This window comes from Podarcis pityusensis, assembly GCF_964106645.2.
Source record: "Podarcis pityusensis genome assembly, chromosome: 6".
NCBI classification, from domain to species: domain Eukaryota; kingdom Metazoa; phylum Chordata; class Lepidosauria; order Squamata; family Lacertidae; genus Podarcis; species Podarcis pityusensis.
Window position 1 is genome coordinate 86,926,356 of NC_138030.1, and position 8,823 is coordinate 86,935,178.

The following is an 8,823-nucleotide window of genomic DNA, read 5'->3' on the forward strand; positions in this document are numbered from 1 at the left end:
AGGAAATGATCATTTTTATCCTTCCAATGAAGTACAGCAGAAAAGTCATCCAAATATAAACAGTTAACTTATTAAACCTCACCATAATTTCATAATTATCTGTCTATGTATTTCTAATAGTATAACCAAATCAGTAATTTTTGATATAACCGTAAAAACTACTCTGAAATTGTATTATTCCAAAAATGAAACCTTCATCTGGTTGCAAAGATTAAGATTATACCAGCAAGAATGAGTCTTTTTGTAAAATACTAATAAAAATCAAGTCTTAATGACTAGTGATTTAAATCAATTCGATTTAAATCAAATCCACCCTGGTTTTTAGCAACATGTTCTTGGAGGATGAAGGCGGAAGACAGACTGGGATCCATCTTGGGAAGGCTGGCTGGGAGAGATGTCTTGAGCTTCAGGGCTGCACTACTACGAGGTACAAGCCCCTCTGGAAATGACCGTGCTCTATGCAGACTGAAGCCATAAATAGGTGAATAAACCATATTTCTTAAAGCTACGACACGATTTGCAAACCCGCGACGGAGCAGTTCGCCGCGCGAGTCGACGGCTAGGAAGAGGAGAAGGGCCCAGCCATGAGCGTCTTAAACAAGCCCAAGAGTGAGATGGACCCAGAGGAGCTGCAGAAAAGGGAGGAGGAAGAATTCAACACGGGGCACCTTTCTGTTCTCACCCAGTCTGTAAAAAACAATACTCGGGTGCTGATCAACTGTCGAAACAACAAGAAGCTGCTTGGCCGGGTCAAAGCCTTTGACAGGCACTGCAACATGGTGTTGGAAAACGCTAAGGAGATGTGGACAGAGGTGCCCAAGAGTGGGAAAGGCAAGAAGAAATCGAAACCTGTCAACAAGGACCGCTACATCTCCAAGATGTACCTGCGTGGAGATTCAGTCATTGTGGTGCTGAGGAACCCCCTAATCGCTGGGAAATAATAGGCTGTCAGCAGGCTGTAGGTGCTTGAGAGCCTAGTCCAGCAAAGAGCTGTCTTCAGGGTATTTACCAAGAGGCTGTTATGGTCTGCTGATGGCTTTAGCCAATAGCATCTTCTTAGCAGCTGCCTGCTCTTCGAATCATTTTTGTGCCCACGAGTGTACCCCGATGAAGGAAAGTGCAAGGCTTCTTGCTATTCATAGAGTTGGCTGATAAATTTTCCAATCCCCAGACACCTGGTTATGTTCATATATGTTGCCTGATGACCTTTTGTTTTGTAATAAACATTTTGTTAAAATCCTAAAAAAAAAAAAAGCTACGACAGCCTCTGTCATATCTCAGTTACCAAAGGATCACAGACCCTGGGTGAGTGCCTGGAATGCCATGAGCTCTAGCCCCCACTCAGCAGAGGAGGAGGCACCTAGCTTGGTAACAATATATTTTTCCAGCAGGTGTTCCTCTAGCAAAGAAAAAGCAGTTGTCTTGCAAAAGGCCCTGGATAGATGTTGACCTCAACATAAAGATTTTCCTTTGAGTTAGCACTAGAGGGTGCACTATGTTTAGGACATAAATGCCAAACCCTACCTCTCTCTTCTCTTTCTTTGCCGCCAGCTAAGATCTACTCCAGGAACCCTGGTCGAAGGTAAAGCATGTTTGGTGCCTTCTGCCAATATGGTTACAGAAGCTGGCTTCTGCAAATTTGCTCCCAAAATATTGGTAAGAACAAAACGATCCATACGTATAGTTTGGCTTCCCCAAAGCCAACTTGTAGTACAAGTTGGGACGCAGGTGGTGCTGTGGTCTAAACCACTGAGCCTCTTGGGCTTGCCGATCAGAAGGTTGGCGGTTTGAATCCCCGTGACGGAGGGAGCTCCCGTTGCTCTGTCCCAGCTCCTGCCAACCTAGCAGTTTGAAAGCATGCCAGTGCAAGTAGATAAATAGGTACCACTGTGGCAGGAAGGTAAACAGTGTTTCTGTGTGCTCTGGTTTCTGGCACGGTGTTCCGTTGCGCCAAAGTAGTTTAGTCCTGCTGGCCACATGACCCAGAAAGCTGTCTGTGGACAAACGCCGGCTCCCTCGGCCTGAAATTGTTTTAGGCATCAGAAGTGTGTCTGCTTACAGATCAGAGAACACCAATAGAATATTAGGAGCACGTAGAAGGATAATATGTCAGAGCATGACTGCTAAGGGAGGAAAATTCAATGTCAATGTCATAAGTAGTTGGAATTGGTAAGCAATAGATGTGGAAGGTGACTATCAGAGTGGTACAAGTCCCGAATTATTGACATTTCTTCCTATATACATAAAAACGTAAGGCTGTTGTCACGCTGTAGTTGGCATGGCCACTGATAGGCAACCACTCCAACATGACAACAGAATGGCAGGCAGGTAGGTGAGCAAGCAGGGGGCTATGGCATGGGGAGGGCATTTTAGAAATCAGTTTAGACCTCACAGAATTGGAATTACCAAAGGTGCCATGGGCTTTGAAGACGCTCAAACTCAGGACGAAAGGGAGAAATGTGCTAAGAGGAAGGCATGTTGGGCAAACCCTCACCATGATCAACTCCCACCTGGAAACCTATGTCCCCACTGTGGAAGGATGTGTGGATCCAGAATTGGCCTCCATTGTCACTTATGGAAGACAATCTTACTCAGCTACGAGTGATTGCCAAAGAAGAAGAAGACCCTGCCCACCCGCCCAACTGCTTCCACCACCACTGGAACATTCCCCTCTCACTGAGTTTCGGAGAGAGGGTGGCATTCTGGTGGGGTGGGCAGGGTGTGGTGGAAGGCAGCATATTCCCATTAGCTTCTGGTGGCAAAAGGAGCTGGGCCACTCCTGCTTGCAACTAGCAACCAGCTGAAGGAAAATTTGAAAGACTGGATACATACATCCTGGAAATGTGCCCATTTTTCAAGTAGAAAAGCTCACTTAGGGATTATCTGCTGGTGTAAACTTATTTAAGCCATTTCCACTCTTCGGGAAACCCTAGGAACTGTATTGCTGCTGGAGAAGGCTGGACCTCCCTAACAGAATTCTTCACATTCATAACAAACTGCAGGTTCCAGGAATCTTTTATTCCATGGCACTTAAACTAGTATCAAAACCATACCCTCCAAACTTTCTCCGATAAAAACAGAGGCATCCCATTATGCTATAACTTTAATAAACTTACAGAACCAATTTCTTTCTTGTTCACCTGTTACCTGCATTCTAAGAAATTCTGAAGTAATACACCCAAGAAATGTGTGTTTTTAACAGCTAATGGTCTGACTGAACTGTTTCCAGCCTAGGGCAAAGCTTAAGGATCTTTCTTTCTTTCTTTCTTTCTTTCTTTCTTTCTTTCTTAAAAATAACTCTGGAAATGACTAGTTTGTTTCAAAGTAGTGTTGTGAAATGGTATCTATAGCTTGCAACTCGGAGCATATTCCTTCTGCTGTGTCCATTAATCTTTTAATGCCCTTCAAAATGTGTTGGGTAGAAGCAACCTTGCATGTCTCCCGTCGGCAGAGGGCAGGGTTGAGACTAACGGATAGTCTGGACTCTGGAGAAAATACACTTCAAGGTTTTCCATTAAATTTCCACGTTCTCTCCAATCGCCTTTCTCTCTCTCCCCCCTCTCTCCTGTAGGAGGCAGTCATGAAACTATCTTCTGGCACGTGGGCTTAGGATCTGAAGCTGTGCTTGTAAATATGTAAGGAAATAACATTCCCCCCCCCTTTACTAATGGAACCTTTATTTACTCTTTTTAAACAATGAGACAGAACGGGTGGTGGTGGGATTGAGTAGCTCCAGCTTCTAAGTTTTTTAAAAAACCTCTGCTATAAGCTATACTATTTTGTTGTTGTTTAGCTATACTATATATTAAAGGTACCCCTGCCCGTACGGGCCAGTCGTGTCCGACTCTAGGGTTGTGCGCCCATCTCACTTAAGAGGCCGGGGGCCAGCGCTGTCCGGAGACACTTCCGGGTCACGTGGTCAGCGTGACGAAGCTGCTCTGGCGAGCCAGCACCAGCGCAGCACACGGAAACGCCGTTTACCTTCCCGCTATAAAGTGGTACCTATTTATCTACTTGCACTTAAGGGTGCTTTCGAACTGCTAGGTGGGCAGGAGCTGGGACTGAAAGACGGGAGCTCACCCCGCCGCGGGGATTCGAACCACCGACCATGCGATCGGCAAGTCCTAGGCACTGAGGTTTTACCCGCAGCGCCACCCGCGTCCCATATATATATATAATATATTATATATATTATAATATATAATACTATATATTAGCCAATTAAAAAAACAACTGAGGAGAGGAAGGGGATTACTGTATTTTTTGCTCTATAAGACGCACCAGACCACAAGACGCACCTAGTTTTTGGAGGAGGAAAACAAGAAAAAATATATTCTGAATCTCAGAAGCCAGAGAAGCAAGAGTGATCTCTGTGCAGTGAAAGCAGCAATCCCTCTTGTTGTTTTGGCTTCTGTGACAGCTGCGCAGCCTGCATTCACTCCATAAGTCGCACACACATTTCCCCTTACTTTTTAGGAGGGAAAAAGTGAGTCTTATAGAGCAAAAAATACGGTATTTCCTCCTCCCCACCCATCAGTTGATCAGTCTGATGAGTGTGGAGAGTCAATGCACATCTGCACCAGAGCGCTGGAGTGGGTGGAGGGTTTTAAATCTCTTTGCCTAGTCCAGAAACATGTTTAGGATGGAAACTGCCCTTGCTCTGCTTGTCTTCTTCGGTTCCCCATCCTCTACCCCAGGGGTCAGCAAACTTTTTCAGCAAGGGGCCAGTCCACTGTCCTTCAGACCTTGTGGGGGGCCGGACTATTTTTTTGGGGGGGGGAATGAACAAATTCCTTTCCCCCACAAATAACCCAGAGATGCATTTTAAATAAAAGCACACATTATTCTCATGTAAAAACAGGCCCCACAAATACCCCAGAGATGTATTTTAGATAAAAGGACACATTCTACTCATGTAAAAACATGCTGATTCCTGGACCGTCCGCAGGCCAAATTTAGAAGGCGATTGGGCCGCATCCGGCCCCTGGGCCTTAGTTTGCCTACCTACGCTGTACCCCAACCCCTGTGCCATTGCTAATGGAAAATTGATTTGGGGGAGCTGGGGGAACTTAGTGGGTCAAATCATCCCTGCAGACTGGCAATTTGCCTTCTTTACATTAAGTGTTGAACTCGCTGCAGAAAGCTACGCAGACACTCCAGTATAATACTTAAATGTAGAAGCAGCTCCAATAAAGAATAATATCCCCTGAGCAGAGGTGCCAACAGGGCTTTCAGGGTCCAGTGCACTGTATGTGGATTTGGGGATGCGGGTGGCGCTGTGGTCCAAACCATTGAGCCTCTTGGGCTTTCCGATCAGAAGGTCGGCAGTTCAAATCCCTGCGACGGGGTGAGCTCCCATTGCTCTGTCCCAGCTCCTGCCAACCTAGCAGTTCGAAAGCACACCAGTGCAAGTAGATAAATAGGTACCGCTGCAGCGGTAAGGTAAACAGCGTTTCCTTGTGCTCTGGTTTCTGTTACAGTGTCCTGTTGCACCAGAAGCGGTTTAGTCCTGCTGGCCACATGACCCAGAAAGCTGTCTGTGGACAAACACCGGCTCCTTTGTCCTGAAAAGCGAGATGAGCGCTGCAAGCCCATAGTCACTTTTGACAGAACTTAACCATTCAGGAGTCCTTTGACTCTTTCACTGACCTCAAATATTCCTCTTCAGTGAGGAAGGAAATAGGGAAGTCTCCCCATTGCTCACAAATCCTGACTTAAGGGCGTACAGTGGTGCCTCGCAAGACGAAATTAATCCGTTCCGCGAGTCTCTTCGTCTTGCGGTTTCTTCGTTTTGTGAAGCACGGCTATTAGCGGCTTAGCGGCTTTAAGAAAAAGGAAACAAACTCACAAGAACTCACAAGACGTTTCGTCTTGCGAAGCAGCCCATAGGGAAATTTGTCTTGCGGAACGACTCAAAAAATGCAAAACCCTTTCGTCTAGCGAGTTTTTCGTCTTGCGAGGCATTCGTCTTGCGGGGCACCACTGTATTTGTGTATGAATAGGGTGAGCCTGTGACCTGGATTCAGGAACTAAGTACAGTCATACGTCAGGTTGAAGTAGCTTCGAGATGAATATTTTTAGGTTGTGCTCCGCGGAAACCTGGAAGTAACGGAGCGCGTTACTTCTGGGTTTCGCCGCTCATGCATGTGCAATCGCTCAAAATGACGTCACGCGCATGCACGGAAGTGCCAAATCATGACCCGCGCACGCACAGACACACGGTCACGGGTTGCATTCGCTTCTGGATGCGAATGGGGCTCTGGAACGGATCCCATTCGCATCAAGAGGTACCACTATATTTAGCATCTCAAAAGGAATGGCCAGGCTGCCCAGGTAATGCAATCAGTGACCATTGTCAGGTATCCTGACAAACAGGATTCTGTTATAGACCGCCCCCCTGTGATGTCTTTCTGTTGGGGACCGCCTCCTTCAGTGATGTATGTATGATGTTTTGGGGGGTGGTCTTGAGCTACAGGGTGGGCAATTTCAAAAGTCTATATAAGGGCTGGCACACCATTGTTCTGGGTGCCTCCTCCCTCCTGCGTGTGTTGAGTGAGGACCCTGTTGCAACAGCTTTAATAAAGATCAGACTTACTAGCCACTTTGCTTCTCAATATTCTCTGGTTGGCCTCTGTTATTTTCTCCTTCTGACAGGGAACCTACATAAGGACTCTATATGGGCTCTTGGATACCCCATAAGGTAAAAGGAGCAGAATTTTCTTATAACAGATATAACAAACTAACTTGGGCCCAGCATTCCTTAAGGACCACCTGAGACCTTATATGACATCTGGGTCATGAAGTTGATCCAGAGGCATAGGAGCCACCCAATAAAATATTTGAGGGGAACCAGACCCCCCAAAGTTGATGGACATTGCCATTCAAATAGAGAGTCCCTTGAGTAGTGTTGCAGGAATTTATGTATAGGTTGTGGGGGGGGGGTTGCCCCTCCAGCAGATATCATGCACATGCAGCCCACTACCAAAATCAGCACAATCACTTTTGTGACTTTTGCGATTTGTCCCCACAAAACACTTCATCACAGTTTCTTCCTATCTATTCAAAGGACCTCTGCTGCACAATACCAAATGTAACAATTCACTGATCAATGTATCTATGTGCTGGCTCACTGGGAAAACTTCAGAAATTCATATAGACATGTGAGCTCAGCTACTCAGCAGCCCCCCTGCCTGAGTGATAATTCCTGGCATCTTGATACCTGAGTGCCAGACAGGCAGCCATTCCAGAAATAACAAAGCAAGATGAAGACAAAAGGGTGGGATTAACTTGGCTGGGAAACAGGGAAATGTAAATATCTCTTTTGTTACACTTGATGGGTGTTTGGTGGAGGGCAAAGGGAACCATGGGGCAGCGTCCAGGATGCTCAGATTACTGCCACCAGACCTCCCCTTTCATGATGTAACCATGATGTATTAGTGATGTAGTTGGGGGGGTGTAACATGGGGATTAAAGGTAAAGGTAAAGGGACCCCTGACCATCGTGACCGACTCTGGGGTTGCGGCGCTCAGCTTGCTTTATTGGCAGAGGGAGCCGGTGTACAGCTTCCAGGTCATGTGGCCAGCATGACTAAGCCGCTTCTGGCGAACCAGAGCAGCGCATGGAAACGCCATTTACCTTCCTGCTGGAGCACTACCTATTTATCTACTTGCACTTGACGTGCTTTCAAACTGCTAGGTTGGCAGGAGCAGGGACCGAGCAACGGGAGCTCACCCTGTAGCAGGGATTCGGCCAACCTTCTGATCGACAAGCCCTAGGCTCTGTGGTTTAACCCACAGTGCCACCCACGTCCCTTAAACATGGGGATTAGCAGCTAATAAAAGTTTGGGTTCTCTTTTGTTTGAGACTTCCATCTTGTTTCACCTTGTGGCAGGTGGGAGTCCTGTCATGACAGTCTTCAATAAAGACCAAGCCTACTGGCTGCTGTTTTGCTCTTATATTCTTGGCTGATGTCCTTGTTTTTTGTCCAAGGGAGCCCTCAGATTTCTCCGTTAACAGTTGCTAGCCATTTTTATGATTGCTTCATATTGCTTTTAAAGGTTTTTTTTTGGGGGGGGGGTTATGTTGTGGGAAACCACCCTGACGTTGTGGGAAAGGGCAATACAGAAATGATTTTATAAATAACTTAAAAAATTGCTTCTGTTAGTTAGATGGAGGCCCGTGGCAGTGAGATAAAGGATGGCAAGGCCGTCCTTGTCCAGAAACATTTTAGTTTTTCCTCACATGTGGTTATCTCAGTGCACTTTGCTCTGGTTGAGTAGTTGAAAATGGTGTTATCTGAAAGCAAGGATTTTATATAACCTTCCTCTCTAGGTTTTGCTAGTCCAGAGATTAAAATGCTGAGCAAATGAGACCCTCGGGGCATTATGACCTTTTTGTCTCCCTTGTCAGTGTTAGCTGAAAATTTACAGAGCAAAAGCCATATTTCCTATTTGTATTTTGCCTTTTTTCCTAATGTGCAAAAGATGCTTGTGTAAGCATCTGCCTCAGGGTTTTGTGGACACTTACTGCATTCCAAGAGAGATATTTTTTTAAAAAAAAATTAAATTGGATAGGAAATTGAGACAAAAAGAGGAAATCACTTCATCATCTGTTGAAATAAAACATTTTGGCTGCTGGATATATTTACAGGTAGGGAACACACACACATAGAAAGAGAAAGGGGGAATGTATGCAACAACAGCGGCAAGAGTCTTGATAGCACAATGATGGAAGAATGAGGAAATCCCGACAAAAGAACAGTGGCAAGAGAAATTGATGAATTATGCAGAACTGGCTAAATTGACATACAAATTGTGAAACAAG

At 45.7% G+C, this 8,823-nt stretch overlaps 1 pseudogene across 1 annotated transcript; it reads left to right on the top strand.

Moving 5' to 3' along the window:
- Window positions 1-521: 521 nt before the first annotated feature.
- Window positions 522-1,237, top strand: LOC308479619 (small nuclear ribonucleoprotein Sm D2 pseudogene; annotated as a pseudogene). Its single transcript has one exon. The product of its transcript is annotated as a small nuclear ribonucleoprotein Sm D2 pseudogene (transcript).
- The last annotated feature ends 7,586 nt before the right edge of the window (window positions 1,238-8,823 follow it).